Raw genomic sequence first — 26300 nt, forward strand, 5'->3', positions numbered from 1 at the left:
TGGAAGTACTGTGAGCATCTGTTTCACTCTTTCCCCACCCCCTACTTTCCCTGACCTGATAGGGATCCGGAAATACCGGAAACTTTGCAAGAATCCTTGAGGTTTCGCACTCAATTTAACACACGCATAAGTACTCTTGTGGGTACTTAACCAGACTAATCCTTTAGAACTTCTTTCTTGACCAAAATTGCCCCCCTTCTGTTATGTTGATTGACTTCCCATATCCACCCCAGAAGTGGCTGCAATTTAGTGTGCGTGTGTGTGTGTGTGAGAGATCTTTAGGGATGAATGTAGCTATAGAAATTATTAATAATTTTGTGGTGCCTGCTCCATATTTGCAGTAAAATGGCTTGTTAACGGAGCCAGGTGAAGCCAGTGATGAAATTACTGCCCAAGGTACGCCTAGGTATTTCCCTGTTCTGGGCATAGAATACACAACGTCACCACTTATGAAATGAAAGAATATGTTGTTGTTGAGCCACTGTAGGTCTATATGTTCCCTGTGGCCTGGTTTATTGGTGCTCCGTGAACACTTACGTAACTGATTTTTTCAGTCTGTTATCTTGGGAATTGTCCCTCGTTAAATATTTTATTTTCCAAATCCATTGAGTTGTCAAAGGCTGTTAGAAATTCAGTGTTCAGACTCTCCCCTCCTGAGGCGGAATCTCCTTCATACCCTGGTGTCCTCTGATCATGGCATTCTTTTTACATCCAACCTTCCTCCTTCTCCTCAGTAGCCGTGACCGATAAACAGCAGTTCCTCCTTCAACTCCTGGCAGCAATCTATCAGCCCCCACCACACTCTATGACACACCCCTCTCCTCCCAGAGCTTCACTAAACCAACAACTCTGGTTCATTCAGGGCTTGTACTTTGGAAACTTTGGCCCAAGGTGTCTTGGTTTGGGCATTCAATGTCACCTGCCGCTTGAAGACATTTGGGTCCACGTCCCTTTCTTTGGACTATGAATGGCCACGAAGAGGTGTTACTTGGTCAGTGTATAGTGAACCATAGGATATTGCTGTGTTTGGGGGTCTGATGGGCTGCAACTGCTTCTTATGAATGAATAAGCTTAACTCTGGTCTGACTTGTTAGGGCATCACTATGGGGAAGAGCTGAGGCTGTTCTTTTGCTGTGAAGACAAAAAATTCTAGTATGTGCAAGCCAGGATTTTATAGTTAATCTTAGCCCTACATTTCAACATTGTGTTAAATTGATGGTTATAATGGATCTAGTCACCGGACTAGCACTTTGCAAACTATAATTGTTAGCTATCAAAGTGTGGTGGGTGGTAATAGCTATAGATATTGTAAGATATGCCTTGGAAAACATGTGAAGTGTCAGGGAGTGTAACAGAATGGATGCTATTAAGGTTCAAGGTAATAAAAATATCTTTTAAAATGACTGAAAGTACTTTGACTAATAGCTGTTGGAGTCATATCCATCAATGAGTTTATAAATCCCTCATGGTTGTCCCTCTGGTAAGGAAAACGAAATGGTAGCTGACATAATTGGTTTGCAGATGGAGTTATTTTCCCCCCTCAACAGGACTCTCCAGTCAGACTTGAGAGTGAACTTCAATTTATCCTGCTAAGTCAGGGAGTCTCCCTTTAATAGCTGCTTTAAAGCTCTTCCCTTTTTTCAATGACTTTGATCTCCAGTACTGGATTTGACATGACCTCTACCTGGATGTAAAGATACTCTTTGAAAGCAAAGAATGTGGTCCTCAAAGCCGGTCCGCCCCTTGTTCAGGGAGCGCGCCGGACGGGCACATCCCTTGGCCGCTTCCCGCAGCCCCCGTTGGCCTGGAGCGCCGCTGCGGCCAGTGGGAGCTGCGATCGGCCAAACCTGCGGACGCGGCAGATAAGCAAACCGGTCCGGTGCGTCAGGGGCTTTCCCTGAACAAGCGGCGGACCGGCTTTGAGAACCACTGGTCTAGACTATACTGTACTTGTAAGCACATAAAATGAGCGATGGCTAAGATGTTGTCGGCTGGTGCACTCTCAGCAGTTCCTTACCATGCCATCCTGGATTGGCCCGTCGGAGTTCACCTGGAGCCATGAAATACCCCTTAGTGTAGGGTAATTTAGACTTAACTTGAAACTATAGTAGAACTTATAAGTAGTAATTAGTAATAATGTAGCTAGTAAGATACCTCTGATAGAGCAATGTGTAGCCCGCAGAAGTATAAACTGACAGAGTATGATACTTTGTGTGCTTCACTGGTATTGTAAGAACTGTGCTTTCCTAATCTGTATTCTCATAAATGTTTAGGGCTGCAGTACATGAAATAATTTCACACACATGGACACTTTACAGTGGTGCACAGTAAGGAACCAGATCAAAGCTGGCCTGGGGTGCCGAGCTTATAAATTGCAGTTGCTCTCTGAATCCACCTCAGTTGCACATAAGCTCATAAAATATTCCCCTTCCAGCTGTCCCTATTACCTATTGTGACGCCTCAGTATTTTCCTAACTAGAATTTAATCTATAAAATGCACTACTGCAAACTCTACCTGGCCCTGTTTGCTAGTTCAGCTGACACCACTGGGCTTGATCCATTGTTTTCTACAGCGGTTTGGAGTAGTTCCACTGACTTCACTGAGAGTTGGCCTTGGGCCCTTCAGTAAGACTTTTAAACGAGCAAATATTGTATTATGGTAACTGGGCAGGCAGACAGTAGCTTTCTCTCACTGTGACAGGGCGTTGTTTATGACTGCCTAAGGCACAGTTCTTTCTTGAGATCACTGTGCCACTAGATGGCACTATTACAGGTGAGCCATAAGTCGCCTACTGTCTCGGCAGTTCAGTTTTTGAATGAAAGCCATGGTGTTTAGCTGGGATTCAGTTTTTTAGAAGCTGCTTTTTATTATTTGTATACATAAGTAAAAGCTTGTTCACTGCCTGCATGTGTCTGCCTGAAATAATTGTGATGCAGAGCTGCAAAACAAATGATGTTTGTAATGCTTTTGAGATCATGTAATGCGTGTACTTATTAAATCTGGTCTCTAGTGTCCCAAAACACCTCAAGTAACTGTAGCAGCTGCAGCTCTAAGAAGAGAGAGAGCTTCAAGATTTATACATGGTCTGTTTTCAGACTTTGAAACTTGATTAATGCAAATAAAGATTAATGCAAATAAAGAATTCTTGATGTTTGGATCCACAGTTGCAAGTCAAGTGGGAAAATGCCTTTCTTCAATAACTCAATATGCTGTATGATGATGTAAATAGAGTAGAAAGGAAAATGGCTCCATCCTCATTTGTGTTTTTTCTCTTTTGGGTTTGAAAAAAATTATACATGTAATGGAACAATCAAGATGGGCACATACCGAATATGGGTCATCATGTGATCTTCTTATTGTACACTTTGTCTTCCCTTGCCCCCATTCCTCTGATGCTTGCTACAGTCATTCATTGTGTCATCTCTAAATTAGACTGGAAACTCTTTGGCACTTGAACCACATAATGTCTGTTTGTGTGTTTTGTGCAGTGCCTACTATGCTTTGAGTGCTATATAACAATACCTAGAAAATCAGGCTTTAGTGATACAGTTGGATTTTCTGAGCATTTCTTGAAGATAGGATGGATCATCTCGGCTCAAATGACTGTTCCGTCAGGTTGGGTATCTTTGTCTTCAGAAGTAGCTTATTCCTAAGCGTTTCCAAGAAAGTGGACCGCTTCAGTGGAGATGGTGAAATGCACATACTCAGGTGAGTGATAGGGAGATATTCCTACCTGACACTTGGGGTAATCGGATTATTCCAAGAAGCGTAAGATTGGAGTACCCTTTTCTTAAGAGGACTATAATAGTTGCAAATGTCTTCTCATAAATATATCCAACTTTCAAAAAATAAGGTCCCATCATAGTATTGGAATCATAACCAGGTGTATTAATGAATTCTGTAAGTTGACTATTGATTTTCTTTCTCTTTCTCTTTTTCTCTTCCTCCTCCGCCCCCTCTAATTCTTCATTCCCATGAGATTGGTCCGCACAATCAGAAGCATGGCTTTACTTTGAAAAGTGTGTGTGTTCCACTTTGTCTCAATTGCTCTGAGTAAAATATGCTCAGTCTACAAGTGAGGAAAAAAACTTTTTTCTAACTGACAGTTCTCAAACTCAGTCAAGTATCTGTCATGCTGTCTGGAGTGGCTTATAACGGAGAGTCCCTAGCTCAGGGCAGACTGTCAGAGAACAAGGGCAGACACCCCAAACTGGTGGTATGTTCTAAGATTAGATTTCCACCAATCCAGTGACAAATGTGAACTCCTGGATCGCTATACCAGCCTTACCATGGAGTCACAGACCATCCCCTTAGGCTCTCCAGTCTATCTTGCCACCCTGACAAACTGAACTTTGTGATAGTTACTTAAACGTAAAATTGCACCGCATCAGGTTTCTCCCAGTCCCAAGAGACTAGTCACTTACCCCAGATCAATTGATGCTCCAGATCTTACACCAAAGACAAGGCTGGCAGCCAAATCTATAGTAAACTAACTAAAGGTTTATTAGCTAAGAAAAAGGAATGAGTTATTGAGAGGTTAAAGGGGGTCAAACATATGTACAGCTGAGTCACAGTTTGCAATTTCAAATAGGGGCAGTGATGTAATAAACTGCCAGTTTATAAAAAGTCTTTCAGGGTGTCCAGCTCATCTCTGGAAATCTCTGCTTTGCATCTGGCACACTTTCCTGTAAGAGTACAAACAGTCCAGAGATGAAGAATCTTTCTCTGAATCCATACTTATAGCTTCTTCTGCCAGAAGCCAAGCTGGCAGTATCTAGTCACGGGGGCTTATCCTTTGAGGATAAGTGAGGATTGTACTTAGCCTTTTGACCTCCGACCGCCCAGCATAGCGGCCACTTGCTTTTGAAATTAGCATTTTCTGTTAAAGCCCTTCAGTCCTTCATTAGCATTTCCTAAGATTTCTTTGATGGGTTATTTAATGACATGGGTATGCACAATGTAAATGTTTGCTATTACGTTGTACATTGTATTACCAGGAACAGACTGTTGAAAACAATACAAGTAACATTCCACTAGTTTTCATGAAGTTTAAACCTTTGAATACACACTTGTATATTACTCACTTTGATCTATACTAATACACGAGTGAATTGGCCTGTGACCCTGATCTGACCTGGTCTGCCAGCGTTATAGTATCTGAAAAACAAGTTGGGTTCTTTTGGACTTGCATATGATTAGTTGAGATTTTGCTTGAAATAGAATCAAGCTTGCGTTCCCACAGCTAGGTTGACTTTACAGGGCTAATGACTATGAAGTAGTAAAAATTTGCTTTTGGCACTAAAGCAGACGTGACAGAGCTGAAGAGACACAGGGAGTAGATTTGTTGAGTAAGTATCATTTCCATTGCCAGTTTTCTGACAATAACAGTACTTTGATGCTTAGTTACACAAGCTGGTTTCACCCAAATTGACTACTCAAGAGAAAAGAGAGCAAAAATCTAGATAAGGGTAGGGCAGACTGGCTCTGCTGCCTCTTTGCACAACAGAGAATTGTGTGACGAATATGTTTAAAGACTGTTTCTTAGAGCAAGGAGGAGGAATTGTGGGGAAATAAAGAGCTCATAATCTGTTAAACGAGGATTTTTCCACCCGTCCCCAAACCAGGAGAACCACGTGGCTGGCACTTGGTTCTCTGGATAATCATACAGCAAATGTGCAAAGAACGTGACCATAAAAAACAAACTTACTTTAATTGAAACAATAAGGCAAAATCTGTGTGTGTGTGGTGTGTGTGCGTGGGGGGGTGGGGGGGAAAGCATTTCTCTAGCACTTAGATGAGTAGCTAATTGCAAGGTTTATGCTTTTCTGGCTGGTATAAAACACTTTTTTTCAATGATGCAAGAAGGAAAATTCCTCAAGAAAATCATAGAACAAACGCTACAGGAGCATGCATGACTTACCAAGGGGAAACTGTGTGTGTCTGTGTTGGGTTTCAAAATCTGTTCTCGTTTAACTTCTCAATAAAACACATGCTGAAAATAGATAAGGCTGGAGGGCAGATTCTCTGTTCTGAAGCTAGTTATAGCTAAAAGAATTAGGATTTTTCTTATTCCCAACTATTAGTCTAGCTGGAAATGTTTCTTTTTCTTAGATCCACTTTTAATTAGCACTTATTCTTTGCGATGGAGAGAGTCTCATCTGGTGTGCTTCTGCATACAGCCTTGAGCTTTGCCTTCTTGGTATCTTCTCACTGTGCCCCAACATTGGTGTTGCACCTCCCTTCTGGCTGTTCTCCTCTTCCTCATTCACATCTGCCTCATGGACCTCAAAATCATCTTCTCCTGCCCAGCTTGGCTGAGGTTCTCCTCACCTTGGGTGTATTGCGTCATGGTGAGTTCTCTCCCAATGCTGTTTACAGAGGCTCTTCCCCAGGCAGGAGCTTTCAGAACTATCTGGTGTCTTGATCAAGACCTAGCCTTTTCCGATGCATCGTGTGCTCCTGCTATTTATGTTGTCCAGTCTACCTTTTTTTTGAGGGGGGGTGGTGGTGTAAGTGGGTCTTATTGCTAATGTTCCTTTGATGCTGCGGTTGTGGCGGTATTAACCGTCATTCCTGCCAGTGATGTCTGGCGTTCCCAGTGCTTGCATCTGCCTTGCTCCTCTGTGGCTGTGGATGTATTCTGGACTCTTCTGACTGTTTTACCATTGAGCCATCTGTGTGGTGTTTGTCTCGCTAATTCTGGCATGCTGTCACTAGCTAGCGTGCAGATAACTTCTCAAAAATGTTGCAGAACAATGGTGAAGAATTTAATTACCACTGCTCTTAATCATTAATTATTGTAATATATAGGACCCAAAAGGTGCTGGAAAGTAATATCTCCTGCCTGTAAGAGCTGGTAATACGAGAGCAACGTGCCCATTAGTAGCTATGCACATGAGTTTTCCCTTAGAATTCAATGGGGCTACTCATGTGCATAACCATTTTGCAGGATGTGACCCTAGGTACCCAATCGAGCAAGTCCTCACTGTTCGTATCTTATTCCTTTGGGGCTTTGTCCCTAGATCTTAGTTCCTCTCTGCGGTCTGTGGCGCACTGGTGGTTTGTGAAGAGCTGGCTGGACGCATTGTGCTAATTCTCCAGTTGCTAAATGACACCCAAAGCACTACAAATGCCCAGACTGCTTTGCTAATGTTTTCTATGTAAGCAGTCACTGTGGTTGTGTTTTGTGCCTGGGAAGGGAGGGATCCAGGAGGCAATCTTTAATAAGGTGTCCACCCAATTTAAAAATTTGAGAACCCTAGTTCTAAGCAGAGACAACAAGTTCTCTCAACTTCTCCTGCTGATTTTTAACTCATCACTACTGCTTTCCAACCTAATTTTCAATTTAAGAACACACTTTCTTCTTGAAGTTGAATCTAATTCTTAGGTCTCCTCAGCCACTTATTAATCTGGTTCTTATTTTGATCCTAAACTCTTTCATGGTATTGGCCAGCCACTCCAGCCTCTTGTCTTACAAATTTCCTAGTGGCTGGGGATCTCCAGTATTTCTAAGGAAAAGCCAGTAGTTGCTGAGGGTGAATCATTAGATGGTCTGCTTCCCACTGAATCAGTGCCGTGACACGGACCAGAGTCCCAGTATGGTACTGTGTTACCAGATGTGCCTGTTACTTCGGGGTATGCTCATTTATTAGAGTTACTCTTCTGGGGAGGGGGGTTTCTGTAATTCTATTAATGTCCTGCTTGTGTCACTTGTGTGTTCATATGGAACTCTACTCCTTCCTTCTGCAAGTCCCCTCCCAATGGAACTATCCTGCAGGACCTAGGTTCCCCAGGCCTAGAATTAGATGAACGCGCGCGCATCCACACTAACAGAGCAAGTCTGAGCGGACCGGGTCAATCAACGCTCTCAAGCGGATACCCTCATATGTCCCTGTCCTCAATGGGTGGGGTTAAGCAGCCCCTTCAAGCTGTCACCTTCATGTGCCCCTGGGCTCAACAGGCTGGGCTGAGCAGCACTTTCAGCTGCCCCCGCCTTATGTGCCACAGGTTTAACACGCCCCTATCCCACTTTCACCTCCCAATTGTACTGGTTGTAACCCACTTGATGAGCAAACCCCACAGTATTTTTGGGTGCTACAGGGATCTTTAGCTTAGGTAAAAGAAGCGTTGCTGCAGAGTAAATGGGGGAAGCTAAAAACACAAAAGAGTAAAGTTCACAGAGAGAGAGAAGCAACCAGCTTAACCATAAAAGTTATTTATTGAATAATAGGGATAACGACACCAGGAGAGCCTAAACCCACATAACATACATTATTACAGGTTAATACCTAAGGTAGAAAGGAAAACAGAGAGAGAAAGAAGGGGATCTCTCCACTCCCTGAAGCTTGAACTGGTCAGGGTTCCCAGGTGATGGGGGTAGCTCAGGGTCCTGAGGGCAGGAGACAGGCGGAGCCCGCAGCATGGTCGGTCAGGAGAAGATGGAATCCCAGTGGAACTGATGCATAGTTTAGATCGAAGCATCACAACAGTTACTTGGGCATAGGTAGGGGTTTTTGTAGAGAAAATATAATGGTTCAAGGGAGAACACTAGATTTGTTTATGGGTAAACTGATGACTCAAGGGTTTTCTTTAGGCTAGACAATAGGAGCTGATCACTCTTGGCTCTGGGTGGTGTTTTCTTCCAGGGAGCTCACAATGTAACTACGCTGCTTCAGTATTTTGAATATCAATCAAGGATTTATTACTAGAATTGGTCTGATAATTGCTGAGCTGGATGTGTGCAGGCGTAGGTTCATTAACATCTGGAGCAGAGATTCCCATGATGCAGTGCGTCCCTGCTTTTCTGATCCCAGAGTTCAGTGTGGTTCTCTGTTCTCCATTCTGTATGCAAATTGAAATGTCTCCATGTCCCATCTTTCATGAAGATGAGGCTAGGGGAGTTGTCTCTGTTTTCCATTCTGTATGCTAATGGAGATGTCTTAATCTTGTCACCCTTGTCAGGAGGGGTCTAGGTGTGTCTCCCATCCGCCCTTCATTGTTCTCTGCAAGCCTTTTCTCTGATCCGTTTTGGTTCAAGAAGAGACTGGGTGGGGGGGTGTCTTTCATGAGTCAGACAGGCTAGATACTGCGCCCTGGTTCCCCAAAAACACGGAGCTGTCTGGTATCAACGGAGGGGAGAGTCCTGCAGGGGTGGGCCTCTATAACGGACTAACTTTTTGGTTACTGAAGAGTCATGTGTCTGTGTAACTGTTGGCCTCAGCAGTGTCTTGTGGCAATGAATTCCACAGGTTAATGATGCATAGTGTAAATTTTAAAAAAAGTACTACTGGCTTTTGAAATTTTTCTTTCCATTAGATTGGCAGTTACTTTCTCTTATTATACGGGAGGGTAAGTAGACATGTCTGACTGACCTCCTCTTTGCCATTCATTATTTCATATACCTCCATCCTGTCCTTGTTCGTCTCCACTGCGAACTAAACAGTCCTCACCTTGTCAGCCACCATTAACTTTCATTGCCCATCTCTGAATCACTTCTGCTGCTCCAATATCTCCTTTGCAAGAAGGTCACCAGAACTGAACACATTATGTCAGGAGAATGTGGCTTGATACGTTCAGCATTGCTTTCAGTCTCCTACCTTCTACATCTTGTTTTTTGTTCACTCTTTTGACTCCTTCAGCACATTGTGGGCAGCTCGAGGAGCACATCTGCTTAGTGATGGCCAAGTCTTTTCCTTTGGTAGTGTACAAATCACTTAGAATCCAGCTGTGTAGTTCATGGTGTTCCTTCCAAGGTATTTAGCATCATTGTTTAAATCTATGATTTACATCTCAAATCTTTCGCTGTGGTTCAGTGTTTTTGGTAAGAAGCTCCTTCATAAATCTTTGTGTTTTCATGGTCTCTGTATTTGGCTACCACAAAAAAAGCCATCTGTGTTAATCTTCTCCATCATGACCCCTTGCCTCTGCACCACAGCTGGATCTCCTGTTACATCACTGTCCTGTGATTCTTCTGTTGCTTTTCATAGTGTCCAAATTCAAAATGCTACCTTAGTAAAATTGAACTAATTTCAAGCTCTTGCCACTCTTCCTGAGAACGGTCTCCTGTGTTTTGTGATCCTACCTTGCCTCTGTGCAATGCCCTCTTCTGCTAGGAGAGGGAAAATTGGAGTTGGATGGGAACGTGATGGGTTCCCCCCCAGGGTGCAACCTGGAACCGGGGAACCATTGAGCCATCCTGACCCACCAACCTGGGCTCCCTTTACACTGTACTGCTGTGACCAGCCTGCCAAGCCCTCTCCCAGGCTCCAGCACACCTACAGGTAGGGACACACCCTGCTGCAGTACATACAGATGCTGTGATCAGCTCTGCCTCGGGAGACTACAGCTAAGGAACTGCCCAGCCACTCAAGTGCACCCTTCCCACCTGGAGTGTAAACCCAAAATTATACCATCTTGTGCTGCACAGAGAACTGTACAGCATAAGCTTATGAAATTCACCCCCTCCCTCCATGTGGAGAAGGATATGCAACAGCTTTCTGCTCCAAGTTATGATTCCCACACACTGGCTTTAGACAAAGCAAAAATAAGTTTATTAACTACAAAAGATAAATTTTAAGTGATTATAAGGGTAGCAAACAGATCAAAGCAGATGACCTAGCAAACAAACAACGCAAACTAAGCTTAATATACTAAACAGATTGGGTATGAGTAGCAAATTCTCACCCTTAGTGATGATACAAGCAGGCTGCAGAGATTCTTAAGGGGCCAGCTGCACTTGCTTACAGCTTAAAAACCCCAGGTGTTCCTTTCACAGGCTAAAAATCCCTTTAGCCTGGGTCCAGCACTTTCTCCCCCAGTTCAGTCTGTGTTCCTCAGGTGTTTCCAAGTGTCTCTTTGGGTGGGGAGTCAGTGAAGAACCACAATGTCACTCCCCTGCCTTAAATAGCTTTTGCATATGGCGGGAACCCTTGTCTCAAAGCTTGGTTCCCATGCCAGTCAGTGGAACAAACATTGGTATTCCAAGATGGAGTCCAGTACCAGGTGACCTGGTTATATGTCCCTGTTGTGCCACAGCAGCCATTGCTCGGAGGCCGTTTGTAGTGTCCTCAGGAAGACTCCCACAGTGGGAGATAAGCTTCTTCTAAGACCTATTGTTTTCTCCTAATGGCTCATGTTGAATCCATGTGAATATTTGTTTTGCTTCAAAAAAGCAGAGCGATCTGTCCCTTAAAGGGTGAAAGAACACCTTGCTCAGTTCTGTTCCCTTGCTTTGGGTGGAGCAGAAGAAAACGTTTTTTGGAATTCATTCGAAGGCCAAAGATCACTGGTTTCTGCAAGTGCAGGCAAAGACTTCAGTTTGTAGGAAGAGTGAAGAATGCATGTCTTTGCTCTGTAAAATACTTTTGTGGGTAACTCCTCCTAAATCACCCCCCATCTTCTCATCCTCCTGTGTATTCTGGGGAAGAAATATGTCTCTTGACTTGTGAAAATCTTAATAAAGACTTTAAAGGGAGCTAGTATATGTTGTACTTATTTACTTAGTGAGATTAAAGTCTGTTTTTCTTCTGTAATTGCTTTGAAGTGTTATCTTTGATGTTGAATTCTCATCAACTGGAGGCCAAAAAATCCCTAGGTCAGAATGTCATTTTGAAAATGTAAATATTTCTGGTTTTAGGAACTCTGAATGGCAAGTTATACATGGGGTTGGGGATAATTATGCATCATCCTGTTCCCTTCATGTTCAGGTCATTTTTTTACAATCTTGCAAATGAAAGCAGATATAAATGATTGCTAATGCTCAGTTTTTTCCCCTGAAAACCTGTAATCAGGTTTTGTCATGAATGTTGAATTCCAGACAGCACTGAAAGTCTTTCTCCCTTAAAGGTACAATGTTGGTGCCACAATTCTAGAACTTGTCTGTCAGATAAGAACATAAGAACAGCCATACTGGGTCAGACCAAAGGTCCATCTAGCCCAGTATCCTGTCTTCCAACAGTGACCAATGCCAGGTGCTCCAGAGGGAATGAACAGAACAGGTAATCATCAAGTGATCCATCCCCTGTCCCCCATTCCCAGTATCTGGCAAACAGAGGTTAGGGACACCATTGCTGCTCCTCCTGGCTAATAACCATTGATGGATCTATCCTCCATGAATTTATCTAGTTCTTTTTTGAATCCTGTTATAGTCTTGGCCTTCACAAAATCCTCTGGAAACAAATGTCACAGATTGATTGTACATTGGGTGAAGAAATACTTCCTTTTGTTTGTTTTTTAAACTTGCTGCCTACTCATTTTATTTGGTGACCCTAGTTCTTGTGTTATGTGAAGGAGTAAATAACACTTTGTTATGTACTTTCTCCACACTAGTCATGACTTTATAGACCTCTATCATATCCCCTCTTAGTCATGTCTCTTCCAATAAGAAAAGTCCCGGTCTTATTAATCTCTCCTGCGATGGAAGCTATTACATACCCCTGCTCATTTTTGTTGCCCTTCTTGATACTTTTCCAGTTCCAATATATCTTTTTTGAGATGGGATGACCAGATCTGCACACAGTATTCAAGATGTAGGCATACCTTGATTTTATACAGAGGCAATAAGACAGAAAATATCACATCTATCCCTTTCCTAATGATTCCCAACATTCTGTTTGCTTTTTTGACTGCTGCTGTACATTTGAGTGGATGTTTGATCTCTTTCTTGATTGGTAACTGCTAATTTAGACCATCATTTTGTATGTATAGTTGGGATTATGTTTTCTAGCGTGCATCACTTCGCATTTATCAACATTGAATTTCATCTGCCATTTATCAAACAAGCTCCATCAGCTTGCTGATCTCTGACTATTTTGATTTATTGTTAGTGCTAGTCCATAAATGTCTGATGGAGGCTTCTTGGGGCCCATTAACTATAATTCATTTCTGGTCTTAAGTGACTCTTGCAAATATTTATGCAATCATTGTAAATAGACGTGATATATTTGCCTTCTTTTGGCTTATAACTGTAGTTCTGTGCTCACCAGTTAAAAGGTGGTCATCTGCATTTTAAAGCATTGTGTTTTCAACCTGTGCTCTGTGGACCCCTGGAGGTCCACACACTATGCCTAAGATTTCCAAAGGGGTCCACACATCCATTTGAAATTTTTGCATGTGGAAAATGGTTGAAAACCGCAAGCCTGTTGTCTTCACTTGTGCAGAAACTTTCTTCAGTATTGATCATACAAAAAAGAACCTTGCCTAGAACAGAAGGGTGGGAGGAAGACCTCCATGATTGCATGCACCAAAAGCCCCATTTCTAGATGTTGGCGATGGGGGAAGAAACGTTTTGAGTCCCAAGTGAGCTCTCTGCCAGCGTGGGATTGTTCACGACTAGTTGCTTGTTCGTGTGCTGTCGCGTCTGGTTTGAAATGTCTTTATTGATGCAAGTGCCACCACATCCCTTCTCTTGGGATATTTTCATAGAATAGAACTTCAGCTATAAAGCAATGGCACAATGTCTGTCATGGTCAAATATATACTGTCCCTCACTTGTTTTTCCACCCTCTCCCCACTCCATACTTCCTGGAGGAGCTGGAATCCGAGAGTGCTGAAGGAATTGGCGGCTGTGATTGCAGAGCCATTGACCATTATCTTTGAAAACTCGTGGCGAACCGGGGAAGTCCCGGATGACTGGAAAAAGGCTAATGTAGTGCCAATCTTTAAAAAAGGGAAGAAGGAGGATCCTGGGAACTACAGGCCAGTCAGCCTCACCTCAGTCCCTGGAAAAATCATGGAGCAGGTCCTCAAAGAATCAATCTTGAAGTACTTGCATGAGAGGAAAGTGATCAGGAACAGCCAGCATGGATTCACCAAGGGAAGGTCATGCCTGACTAATCTAATCGCCTTTTATGATGAGATTACTGGTTCTGTGGATGAAGGGAAAGCAGTGGATGTATTGTTTCTTGACTTTAGCAAAGCTTTTGACACGGTCTCCCACAGTATTCTTGTCAGCAAGTTAAGGAAGTATGGGCTGGATGAATGCACTATAGGGTGGGTAGAAGGCTGGCTAGATTGTCGGGCTCAACGGGTAGTGATCAATGGCTCCATGTCTAGTTGGCAGCCGGTGTCAAGTGGAGTGCCCCAGGGGTCTGTCCTGGGGCCGGTTTTGTTCAATATCTTCATAAATGATCTGGAGGATGGTGTGGATTGCACTCTCAGCAAATTTGCGGACGATACTAAACTGGGAGGAGTGGTAGATACGCTGGAGGGGAGGGATAGGATACAGAAGGACCTAGACAAATTGGAGGATTGGGCCAAAAGAAATCTGATGAGGTTCAATAAGGATAAGTGCAGGGTCCTGCACTTAGGACGGAAGAATCCAATGCACCGCTACAGACTAGGGACCGAATGGCTAGGCAGCAGTTCTGCGGAAAAGGACCTAGGGGTGACAGTGGACGAGAAGCTGGATATGAGTCAGCAGTGTGCCCTTGTTGCCAAGAAGGCCAATGGCATTTTGGGATGTATAAGTAGGGGCATAGCGAGCAGATCGAGGGACGTGATTGTCCCCCTCTATTCGACATTGGTGAGGCCTCATCTGGAGTACTGTGTCCAGTTTTGGGCCCCACACTACAAGAAGGATGTGGATAAATTGGAGAGAGTCTAGTGAAGGGCAACAAAAATGATTAGGGGTCTAGAACACATGACTTATGAGGAGAGGCTGAGGGAGCTGGGATTGTTTAGCCTGCAGAAGAGAAGAATGAGGGGGGATTTGATAGCTGCTTTCAACTACCTGAAAGGGGGTTCCAAAGAGGATGGCTCTAGACTGTTCTCAATGGTAGCAGATGACAGAACGAGGAGTAATGGCCTCAAGTTGCAGTGGGGGAGGTTTAGATTGGATATTAGGAAAAACTTTTTCACTAAGAGGGTGGTGAAACACTGGAATGCGTTGCCTAGGGAGGTGGTGGAATCTCCTTCCTTGGAAGTTTTTAAGGTCAGGCTTGACAAAGCCCTGGCTGGGATGATTTAACTGGGAATTGGTCCTGCTTCGAGCAGGGGGTTGGACTAGATGACCTTCAGGGGTCCCTTCCAACCCTGATATTCTATGATTCTAGGACAATGGAACTCTCCGTGACTAGGCTGGGGAGGGAGTCTAGTCAGAAGCTGTTCTCTGGCTATGGAGCTCTTTCACATGATGTGACAATGACCATTAGCCTCTCCACCTTCCAGATTAAGGGCTTGGTCCGCTGAGCACTTGCTCATTATTTTTAAGCAGATGCTTAAATATAGTCCCATTTGAAGTCTAGTGCTCTACTGGATTGGGGCCAGAGTGCTTAGCACTTTACAGGAGTGAGCCCAAATGTTAGCATCCCATAGGTAAGGTGGAATAAGAATGGAAAAACCTTGCTCTCCTCCTGCTGGAAATGGCGAGAGAAGAGGGGATTGAGGTCACTGGTAAGCAATCCTTTTGGACTTGTGTTAACTTTGTTTAGCCATCTGAATAGTGAATACCCAGAGAGTGGGCGAGTACCTGTGGTGGCAAGGCAGAAGACAGTTTCTTTTCTCGTTAGGGCAGTGGTCCCCAAAGTCTTCACGTCGCACCCTGCTTATCCTTAGCCAGGGCTGGAAGTGAGGCTGTGTCCCTTGGGTGTTGGGGGAGGGGGTGCGGTCAGGGGGCCGAGGCTGGGGCTGCAGCTGGGAGCAGGTCTGGGGTTGGGAGCGTGGCCAGGAATGGAGTTGCAGCTGGGGGCAGAGGCTGGGGCTGGGGCCGGGAATGGAGCTGAGGCTTGGTGGGGGTGGCTTGAGGAGGCTGGGGCCGGGAGCAGAGCTGGGGCGGGGGCCAGGCTGGGACCAGGCCTGTGGGACTGGGAACAGGAGCGCAGCTGCATCCAGGAGCCGAGGCTGGGACTAAGGCTGGGCTGTGGTGGGGGCCAGCAGTCGTGACTGAGAGTCGAGGCCACAGCTGTCGGTGGGGCCAGAGCAGAGCTGGGGGCAGAGCAGTGTTAGGTGGTGTTCCATCCCCGCCCTCTCGGGGCTGGCCTGGGCCTGGCCCCCTGCACTCTCTGAACATTTGTCCTCACCCCCCAGTGGGGAGTGCACCCCACAATTTGGGGACCACTGCCTTAGGGATACTGTAGACTTAGGCCAGTTCCTTCAAAACTTAATGGTTTCAGGGTAGTCATGAAATCAGTAACTTTTTAAATTTCATTACAGTCCCAGTGGGGCAGGAGAGCCTTGGATAGATGCGTGTGATTATTACATTTGGAGCTGGAGAGTCTGTTCCTAAGGAACTTCATTTCTATCTACTTAACTAGGAAGTATTTAAAGAAAATCAGCATTTTCCAGTGCAATTAGGGACTCGCAATTGAAATGAATGCCTATATGAACATTCACTAATTGGCTATCAATAATCGTTTCATTTAATCAGTGTCTGGTGCTCATGCTTTTTAATGTTTTAAATATGATTAACTCTAACTTGTAATGAGAGATGTGGCTATTTGATTTCCATGGAGATTAATAATAAATACAGATCCTATGAGTCACAATGAAATTCAGCTCCTTAGTTTATTACCTTTCTTGTCAATGAAAGAAGTCGGAACTAAACTTTGACCTCAGAGCCTATGAAAGATTTTTCTAAATGTTCTTTTAAAAAATTAAGTGAAAATTTTCAAACCGATTCCCCCCCCCCCCGCCCCACTCTCACAGATCTTGGGAGACAGGCCAGTCCTTGCCTACAGACAGCCCCTCAACCTGAAGCAAATACTCACCAGCAACCACACACCACACAACAGAACCACTAACCCAGGAACCTATCCTTGCAACAAAGCCCGTTGCCAACTGTGTCCACATATCTATTCAGGGGACACCATCACAGGGCCTAATAACATCAGCCACACTATCAAAGGCTCGTTCACCTGCACATCCACCAATGTGATATGCCATCATGTGCCAGCAATGCCCCTCTGCCATGTACATTGGTCAAACTGGACAGTCTCTATGTAGAAGAATAAATGGACACAAATCAGATGTCAAGAATTATCACATTCAAAAACCAGTCGGAGAACACTTCAATCTCTTTGGTCACTCGATTACAGACCTAAAAGTGGCAATTCTTCAACAAAAAGACTTCAAAAACAGGGTCCAACGAGAGACTGCTGAATTGGAATTAATTTGCAAACTGGATACAATTAACTTAGGCTTGAATAAAGACTGGGAGTGGATGGGTCATTACACGAAGTAAAACTATTTCCCCTTGTTTATTTCCCCCTCAAACCTCCCACTGTTCCTCAGACATTCTTGTCAACTGCTGGAAATGGCCCACCTTGATTATCACTACAAAAGGTGTAGTGGTGTAAAGGTGTAGCCTGATGGCTGAACTTTGTGACTTTGTCCTTACCCATAACTATTTTACATTTGGGGACAATGTATACCTTCAGATCAGCGGGACTGCTATGGGTACCCGCATGGCCCCACAGTATGCCAATGTTTTTATGGCTGATTTAGAACAACGCTTCCTCAGCTCTCGTCCCCTAAAGCCCCTACTCTACTTGCGCTATATTGATGACATCTTCATCATCTGGACCCATGGAAAAGAAGCCCTTGAGGAATTCCACAATGATTTCAACAATTTCCATCCCACCATCAACCTCAGCCTGGTCCAGTCCACACAAGAGATCCACTTCCTGGACACTACAGTGCTAATAAACAATGGTCACATAAACACCACCCTATACCGGAAACCTACTGACTGCTATTCCTACCTACATGCCTCCAGTTTTCACCCTGACCACACCACACAATCCATCGTCTACAGCCAAGCTCTGCGATACAACCGCATCTGCTCCAACCCCTCAGACAGAGACAAACACCTACAAGATCTCTATCAAGCTTTCTTACAACTACAATACCCACCTGTGGAAGTGAAGAAACAGATTGATAGAGCCAGAAGAGTTCCCAGAAGTCACCTACTACAGGACAGGCCTAACAAAGAAAATAACAGAACGCCACTAGCCGTCACCTTCAGCCCCCAACTAAAACCCCTCCAACGCATTATTAAGGATCTACAACCTATCCTAAGGGATGACCCATCACTCTCACAAATCTTGGGAGACAGGCCAGTCCTTGCCTACAGACAGCCCCGCAACCTGAAGCAAATACTCACCAACAACCACATACGACACAATAGAACCACTAGCCCAGGAACCTATCCTTGCAACAAAGCCCGTTACCAACTGTGCCCACATATCTATTCAGGGGACACCATCACAGGGCCTAATAACATCAGCCACACTATCAGAGGCTCGTTCACCTGCACATCCACCAATGTGATATATGCCATCATGTGCCAGCAATGCCCCTCTGCCATTTACTTTGGTCAAACTGGACAGTCTCTACGTAAAAGAATAAATGGACACAAATCAGATGTCAAGAATTCTAACATTCATAAACCAGTCGGAGAACACTTCAATCTCTCTGGTCACGCAATCACCGACATGAAGGTCACTATCTTACAACAAAAAAACTTCAAATCCAGACTCCAGCGAGAAACTGCTGAATTGGAATTCATTTGCAAATTGGATACTATTAATTTAGGCTTAAATAGAGACTGGGAGTGGCTAAGTCATTATGCAAGGTAGCCTATTTCCCCTTGCTTTTTCCTACCCCCCCACCCCCAGACGTTCTGGTTAAACTTGGATTTAAACTTGGAGAGTGGTCAGTTTGGATGAGCTATTGCCAGCAGGAGAGTGAGTGTTTGTGTGTGTGTGTGTGTTCCCGGGGGGGGGGGGGGGTGAGAGAGCCTGGATCTGCGCTGGAAATGACCCACCTTGATTACCATGCACATTGTAGGGAGAGTGGTCACTTTGGATGAGCTATTACCAGCAGGAGAGTGAGTTTGTGTGTGTATGGGGGTGGGGGGGGGGGGTGAGAACCTGGATTTGTGCTGGAAATGGCCCAACTTGATGATCACTTTAGATAAGCTATTACCAGCAGGACAGTGGGGTGGGAGGGGGTATTGTTTCATGGTCTCTGTGTGTATATAATGTCTACTGCAGTTTCCACGGTATGCATCCGATGAAGTGAGCTGTAGCTCACGAAAGCTCACGCTCAAATAAATTGGTTAGTCTCTAAGGTGCCACAAGTACTCCTTTTCTTTTTGCAAAGACAGACTAACACGGCTGTTACTCTGATACAAAAGGTGTGTCGCCCCCCCCCCCCCGCTCTCCTGCTGGTAATAGCTTACCTTAAGTGATCACTCTCTTTACAGTCAAACACCCATTGTTTCATGTTCTCTGTGTATACAAATCTCCCCACTGTATTTACCACTGAATGCATCCGATGAAGTGAGCTGTAGCTCATGAAAGCTTATGCTCAAATAAATTTGTTGGTCTCTAAGGTGCCAGAAGTCCTCCTTTTCTTTTGCAAATACAGACTAACACGGCTGCTACTCTGAAACCACTCATTTCACAGTGGCCACTGAATAGCCGTCAGGTGGGAAAGACTCTTGATCGCTGCTGTGCTGGAAGGATTGGAACTGGGGGCGTAGGTAGAGGGTGAAATTAAGATTCCGATATTTCACTGAATCTAAGTTGGTTTCACTTTAGTTGATAGTGAGGGCATCGGTGCAATGCTGCGATGACTGAGGAGTTGATGCTGGAGGGGAATGGCTTTAGTTGTAGAAAATAGCAATTTCCATTCTCTCTCTCTCTCAAAAAAAAAAAAAAAAAGTGCCCATTTTTGTCCATTTAGGATCTAAGCTTTTTAGAGCAAGGACTGTCTACGATATGTGTCTATAGAGCACCTAGCACAGTGTGCTGCTGATCTCAGTCAAGGCCTCTAAGCACCACTGTAATGTACTACTAAAAGCAACCTATCCTCCCCAGGGAAAATTAAAAATATAAATAAATAAATAAAATTACAAACTGTAGCCAAAATTTGACCTGACAGTTTCCATTTACATTTTCATCATGAGTAAAGTAATTTTGCTGTGCTTGAAAGTGATCAGAGAAGGATAATTGTTGCAATGTATGTAGTGTGTTCTGCATCCTATTATCTCTCTAAAGAAATGTGTGCTAATTGCACTCCCTAAAGTCTTCGTAAAATGTTGCTGCTGTATTTGCAAACAGATTCCCCCTCCACCCCCCCATTGGGCATGCTAACTAGGAATCAGTTCACTTATTCGACAGTAAAACATTGTTAGCCATTGGCAGATGATGCATCTTTAAAGTCAAGGTTGACAGGCTGTGTGGGTTTTTCTGGTGTGCATTGCTGAATGTGAATAATTAATTTGCCTTGTTTCTGGTTTTATTTCTATGTGTAATGCTAACCCGCAGAAGTTTGAATCATTCATAGGCTGCATTCTCCACGTCAGAGCTGTAGATGTCATGGGAACATTGACTGTTAAGGGTACAATCTTTTAGTTTCTGTCAGAATCCCTTCTAGTTGCAGGGGGTGTAAATATTCAAGAGATGATTTCAGACTAAGCACGAAATCCTTGGATAGATGGTAAACACAGTGTGGAAACTTTATCAGCCTGACTTCCGTTAGTCAGAAGGTCCCTTGTTGTTTCTGTTGCTCATCAGCCTTGTAGATCTTTTTCCTCATGGACTTCTGTTTGTCACCTAGCGACATACACAGGGGAGGTGGGAGTATTTATGCTGATAACATTGTATTGCAATTCAAATAAAAAACATTTTAGTTTTTAATTTTTACATTGGATTTCTTGGCATACGTTTTGGGGTACTTTTTTTTTAATATGCAGTTGGAAATGAATCAATAGCCTTTCAGGTGCCGAATTTGTAGTTGGCTCCACAGAGATGCACTGCAGTCAGACATTCTCAACAGGTGTAGGGGTCTGCCCGTAAGGATTTGATTTCAGGATTGGGGTCTAGAACTCCACTTGGCATGGCAAATAAGCCTTCCAAATGTAGAATGATGACAGGATGCTCCAGCAGACTGGCAGATGTTGTTTAAAAACATAATAAATTTGATACTCTGTTCCCTGCACTGGCTGTCAGATTCTTGGGTGGAATTGAAAGGTCCAAGTCACCACTACCTATTCACAGCCCAAACTTGCTACCTTCTAATTCCTATGTGGACAACTGTCTCCACATTTCTAGTCTACCACACAAACTTTGATTGTTGCAAGTGCTGGAACGTATTAACATCAGGATGAACTAGAGGCAGGGTATTCTTGGTAGCTGGCCCAGGCCGTGGAACTAGTTCCAGTTGGAAATATAGAGTGATCTTGGCTGCACTGAGTAGTGAAAAGTTCTTTGTACCCAATTCCTTTCCATTCACAAAACTGTGAAATCTGGGACTTAGTGTAGCTGTTTTGTACAAGTGTAGGGTAGTGTATTGTCTTTAAACTTCGAATATCCCAGTTGAAGCCATTTAACATACACCCAGATACCACATCAATGGAATGCAATAAAGAAATGCAATAAAAAACTTGATCGATGCCTTTCAGAAATCTGTAGATTTCTGCTTGTTAACCATGCTCAAAAGCTTGGACATTTAATAGCTGTAGCAATATCTGACATTGTCTGTTAGTACTCAAGGGACGCATGCCAATCTTGATCTGTTCGTATTCTTCTGAAGCTAGGACAGATCGATTCATGAAGCCTGAGCAAACTGGCTCTGAACATAAAGGTTCATAAAAAACCCATTATGCATCCACTCACATGTGCCCCACTATACGACTCCCTCAAAGTAGAAGGAAATAAGAGGAAGGTGCTGGGGTTGAATCATTTTAGGGCTTAACTGAATTTCCAGACCATCCACCTTTTACCCAGGATCATTGTTTCAAGGTGAGGTAGAGTGCTGTATCCCATATACCAGGATGGATACCCTTTCTCTTCATTTACTCCTGTTTGTCCCCTCCCGTCTAAACTGACTCTGTTCCTGCCACACCTATAGCAATTGCTTACCTAGTGCTGTGCTGACATAAGTCAGAAGCTGATGATGCAACATTCTGCCCCTCCTGCAATCAAGGAGCCAAGAAATTACTACTAGCTGAAATGGCAATTGGATACAACACCCAAAGTAATACTCTCACTCGAGCCAAATGAATACATGTTTCTAGGATACGTGCTGCACCGCATCTTTGTTCACAAAGTGCGGGGCTCCTGGGTGTGCTGGGGGCATGCAATTGAATTTCATGCTGGATGAAAGGGATACTCTATATTACCTACGGAGCAGCTACAGTTTGGGTAGAACAGTTGATGGGTCTCCAGCCTGACCTGGTGGATCTCATTGACAGGGTAAGAAGAGCAGTTCTTTGCCCATTCAATCCTAGGTTCCTCCAGGGAGATTTTCAGTCTAATCACCAACTAGGTTGGCACTTGGGAGACCTGGATTCTATTCCCAATGCTACTGGCCTGGTGTGCAACCTTGGGGATGTCACTGCCTCCTTTTCCCTTCCCTCTCTGCCTGTCTTGTTCATTTAGATTGCAAGGTCTTTTGGGCAGGGACTGTCTCTCTGGCTGTCTTTGTACATCATCTAGTGCAATGGGGCCCTGATCTGAGCTAGACTCCCTGGGTGCCACAGTAATTACGGAGATACCAGCTGAGGCTTGAATTAAGGTTGAATTGGACGTCCCACTTTAAAGCAGGGACCTGGGCCAAATTTTAAACCAGTGACTTACAGGAGGAACTGTTTCACCTGTCGTTGTCATCCAGCGACCACATCCACTAAGGAAAGACAAGGCCTAATATTAGGAATGCAAGCAAAGCCTTTGTGTTGTTTTTTTTACTCTTTCTGAAGAGCAGCCGTGGTTTCTGGGCATCTGCTGCCTTGTGATCCATGGGATCTCGGTTGAAAGGCCTCTTCATGTGCCGACTTCCACAATCTGGTTTGTGTGTGGGACAGTGGTGTTGGGAGCAGCCTAACACAAGTCTCTCTCAATGTGTTGAGTTGCAGGAAGGAATGGACAGCTGCCAGTGGCTTCCAAATGGAAAAAACAGAGCAAATGGTCTCGTTTTAGTCTCATGTTCATGGAACAGCATGTACACATTTGCAGTTAAAATATTCAGTAAAAGCCTGTATTTTTTTCTGTGTCAGACAGGTGAAATGATAACAGACTTTACAATGGTATCTGTCAGGGATCAGGTTTGTTTTTTTATAATAGATGCTGGGAGAGTACGAGCCAAGTTCTGCCCACTCCTGACCCGCAAGGAGACTGCCACTGTCAGAAGATCATGCCAGCCTTTCACAGCAGGATCACACCCCGCTCCTTTCTTAGGCGCTTTGATTGGCAGTGAAATAGTTAGGTGATGGTGAGTGCACTCCTAGGCTACAGAGTTTAAATGACCTTGAAATGAACTAGGAGTGGCAGCTGATTCTCCGTAGAAGTATTGTTTGAAGACTCGGGGGCTGTCTACACAAGTCTCTGCCCTAAAATTTCCACAGTTGTTACCACAGGTGCAGCTTCACTGGTGATAGCAACCCTGCAGCCTAGCACAGTGGCTAAAACACCTGCACCTTGACTAGCGTTAACCACCGTTGCTGCTGCCGGAGGCGCCCCAGTGGTAATAAGCTCTTGAGACAAAGGCCCATGTAGCCAGCGCTGGGCAGCCCTGAGTGTACTCTTCGACAGGCTGAATGTTTTTTTTCTTTGCAGCCTCAAAGACTAGAGGCTAAACTTCTTTTGAAAAAGGCCTGAACTATGTTGTATTAGGGAAGAACATTGGTTCGCCAATCCACCACTGGATTGGTAGTTTAACACCTGATCTAATGTAGCTTTCAATACAGAGCAAAGGATAAGAGGTAATCTATTACGCATCACTCAAAAGTTGTCTAGATGTGCGCTTTAAATCCAGATCTAAGTTTTGCAAATGGCCCCTAATATTCTGAAGCTTTGGGCATGTTTACATTTTGCAGTTGAGGCCCATCACTAGTTCAAATGTAATATTTGAGTCTCTTGTGTAGCTTTAAATCAACATTAGTGCAACAGAAATTTGTGTGGGGTGGGGGGCGGCACGTTTGGGTTTTAATTGTCTAGGAAAGAAAAAATGTATAAGACTGTAAAGAACGCAGTCAAGATATAAGAACATAACAGAAGAACATCAGAATGGCCATACTGGGTCAGACCAAAGGTCCATCTAGCCCAGTATCCTGTCTGCCGACAGTGGCCAATGCCAGGTGCTGCAGAGGGAGTGAACTTAACAGGTAATGATCAATGATCCTGCCATCCATCCCCACCCTCAGACAAACAGAGGCTAGGGACACCATTCCTTACCCATCCTGGCTAATAGCCATTAATGGACTTAACCTCCATGAATTTATCTAGTTCTCTTTTAAACCCTGTTATAGTCCTAGCCTTCACAACCTCCTCAGGCAAGGAGTTCCACAGGTTGACTGTGTGCTGTGTGAAGAGGAACTTCCTTTTATTTGTTTTAAACCTGCTGCCCATTAATTTCATTTGGTGGCCCCTAGTTCTTATATTATGGGAACAAGTAAATAACTTTTTTCCTTATTCACTTTGTCCACACCACTCATGATTTTATAGACTTCTATCATATCCCCCCTTAGTCTCCTCTTTTCCAAGCTGAAAAGTCCCAGCCTCTTTAATCTCTCCTCATATGGGACCCATTCCAAATCCCTAATCATTTTAGTTGCCCTTCTCTGAACCTTTTCTAATGCCAGTATAACTTGTTTGAGATGAGGAGACCACATCTGTATGCAGTATTCAAGACGTGGGCGTACCATGGATTTATATAAGGGCAATAAGACATTCTCCATCTTATTCTCTATCCCTTTTTTAATGATTCCTAACATCCTGTTTGCTTTTTTATGACTGTTGCTGCACACTGCGTGAACATCTTCAGAGAACTATCCAAGATGACTCCAAGATCTCTTTCCTGATTAGTTGTAGCTAAATTAGCCCCCATCATATTGTATGTATGGTTGGGGTTATTTTTTCCAGTGTGCATTACTTTACATTTTTCCACATTAAATTTCATTTGCCATTTTGTTGCCTGATCACTTAGTTTTGTGAGACCTTTTTGAAGTTCTTCACAGTCTGCTTTGGTCTTAACTATCTTGAGCAGTTTAGTATCGTCTGCAATCTTTGCCACCTCACTGTTTACCCCTTTCTCCAGATCATTTATAAATAAGTTGAATAGGATTGGTCCTAGGACTGACCCTTGGGGAACACCATTAGTTACCCCTCTCCATTCTGAAAATTTACCATTTATTCCTACCCTTTGTTCCCTGTCTTTTAACCAGTTCTCAATCCTGAAAGGATCTTCCCTCTTATCCCATGACAACTTAATTTACATAAGAGCCTTTGGTGAGGGACCATGTCAAAGGCTTTCTGGAAATCTAAGTATACTATGTCCACTGGATTCCCCTTGTCCACATGTTTGTTGAGAACTCTAATAGATTAGTAAGACATGATTTCCCTTTACAGAAACCATGTTGACTTTTGCCCAACAATTTATGTTCTTCTGTGTGTCTGACAATTTTATTCTTTACTGTTGTTTCAGCTAATTTGCCCAGTACCGACGTTAGCTGTATGTTCGTTGCAGAAAGAAGCCCCTCTCACTGCGTGTTAAATTACAAGGATTGTAGATTGTGGACTCTTGTTCTGCTGTGCTTGAGAATTCAGTTGAATTCCTGTCATCAGGACAGCTCCCCATTCTCACTTTGCATATTACTACATGAGGGAGCTGGGATTTTTCCATCAAGGGGAAAGAATCTTCTTCAGGCAAAATTGCAGGGTGCTATTGAACCTTTCTGGCTGGATCAGAGGGTGCTGTTACTGAGGTGGGGCATTTAAGGCATTTTGCAATTGTATCTTCTCTTGCGCTTAGGGATGTGCTTGAATAGGAATTGATACGGTGCTGTTTCAGAACATGTAAACCATGGACGTTCTCATGATGTGCAACTTGCTTCAAGACATCAGTGGTCCTGAATCCTGGTGAGACACAGTCATGGACCCTGTTACTAATAGCAGGTGGTCATGTACAATGCACAGCTAGTTGGCGAGTGGGTGGGGGAAGTGGGATGAATGGGCTACTGCTCTAGATAGGCTCTTATATCCAGCTCATCGCCGCAGTATGAGTGCCTTCCACTAGTGCACAAACTGATGTGACTAACATCATAGAATCATAGAAGTGTAGGACTGGCAGGGACCTCTGTAGGTCATCTAGTCTAGTCCCCTGCACTCAGAGTAGGATTATGTAATAACTAGACCATTTCTGACCAGTGTTTGTCTAACCTGTTCTTAAAAACCTCCAATGACAGAAATCCACAACCTCCACAGGCAATTTATTCCAGTGCTTAACAACACTGACAGGAAGCTTTCCTAATGTCCAACCTAAACCACCCTTGCTGCAATTTAAGCCCATTGCTTCTCCTATT

General features: G+C 44.0%; 1 protein-coding gene across 1 annotated transcript in view; it reads left to right on the plus strand.

Moving 5' to 3' along the window:
• Nucleotides 1-865: 865 nt before the first annotated feature.
• The window catches only part of GDPD5 (glycerophosphodiester phosphodiesterase domain containing 5), a 252636-nt gene continuing 227201 nt past the window's right edge, over nt 866-26300 (plus strand). The window contains exon 1 of the mRNA XM_077841822.1: nt 866-991. The gene's annotated coding sequence lies outside the window, so the exon portion shown is untranslated. The remainder of the gene's footprint in view (nt 992-26300) is intronic.

The sequence above is a fragment of the Eretmochelys imbricata genome, chromosome 1 (genome assembly GCF_965152235.1).
Source record: "Eretmochelys imbricata isolate rEreImb1 chromosome 1, rEreImb1.hap1, whole genome shotgun sequence".
NCBI classification, from domain to species: Eukaryota; Metazoa; Chordata; order Testudines; family Cheloniidae; genus Eretmochelys; species Eretmochelys imbricata.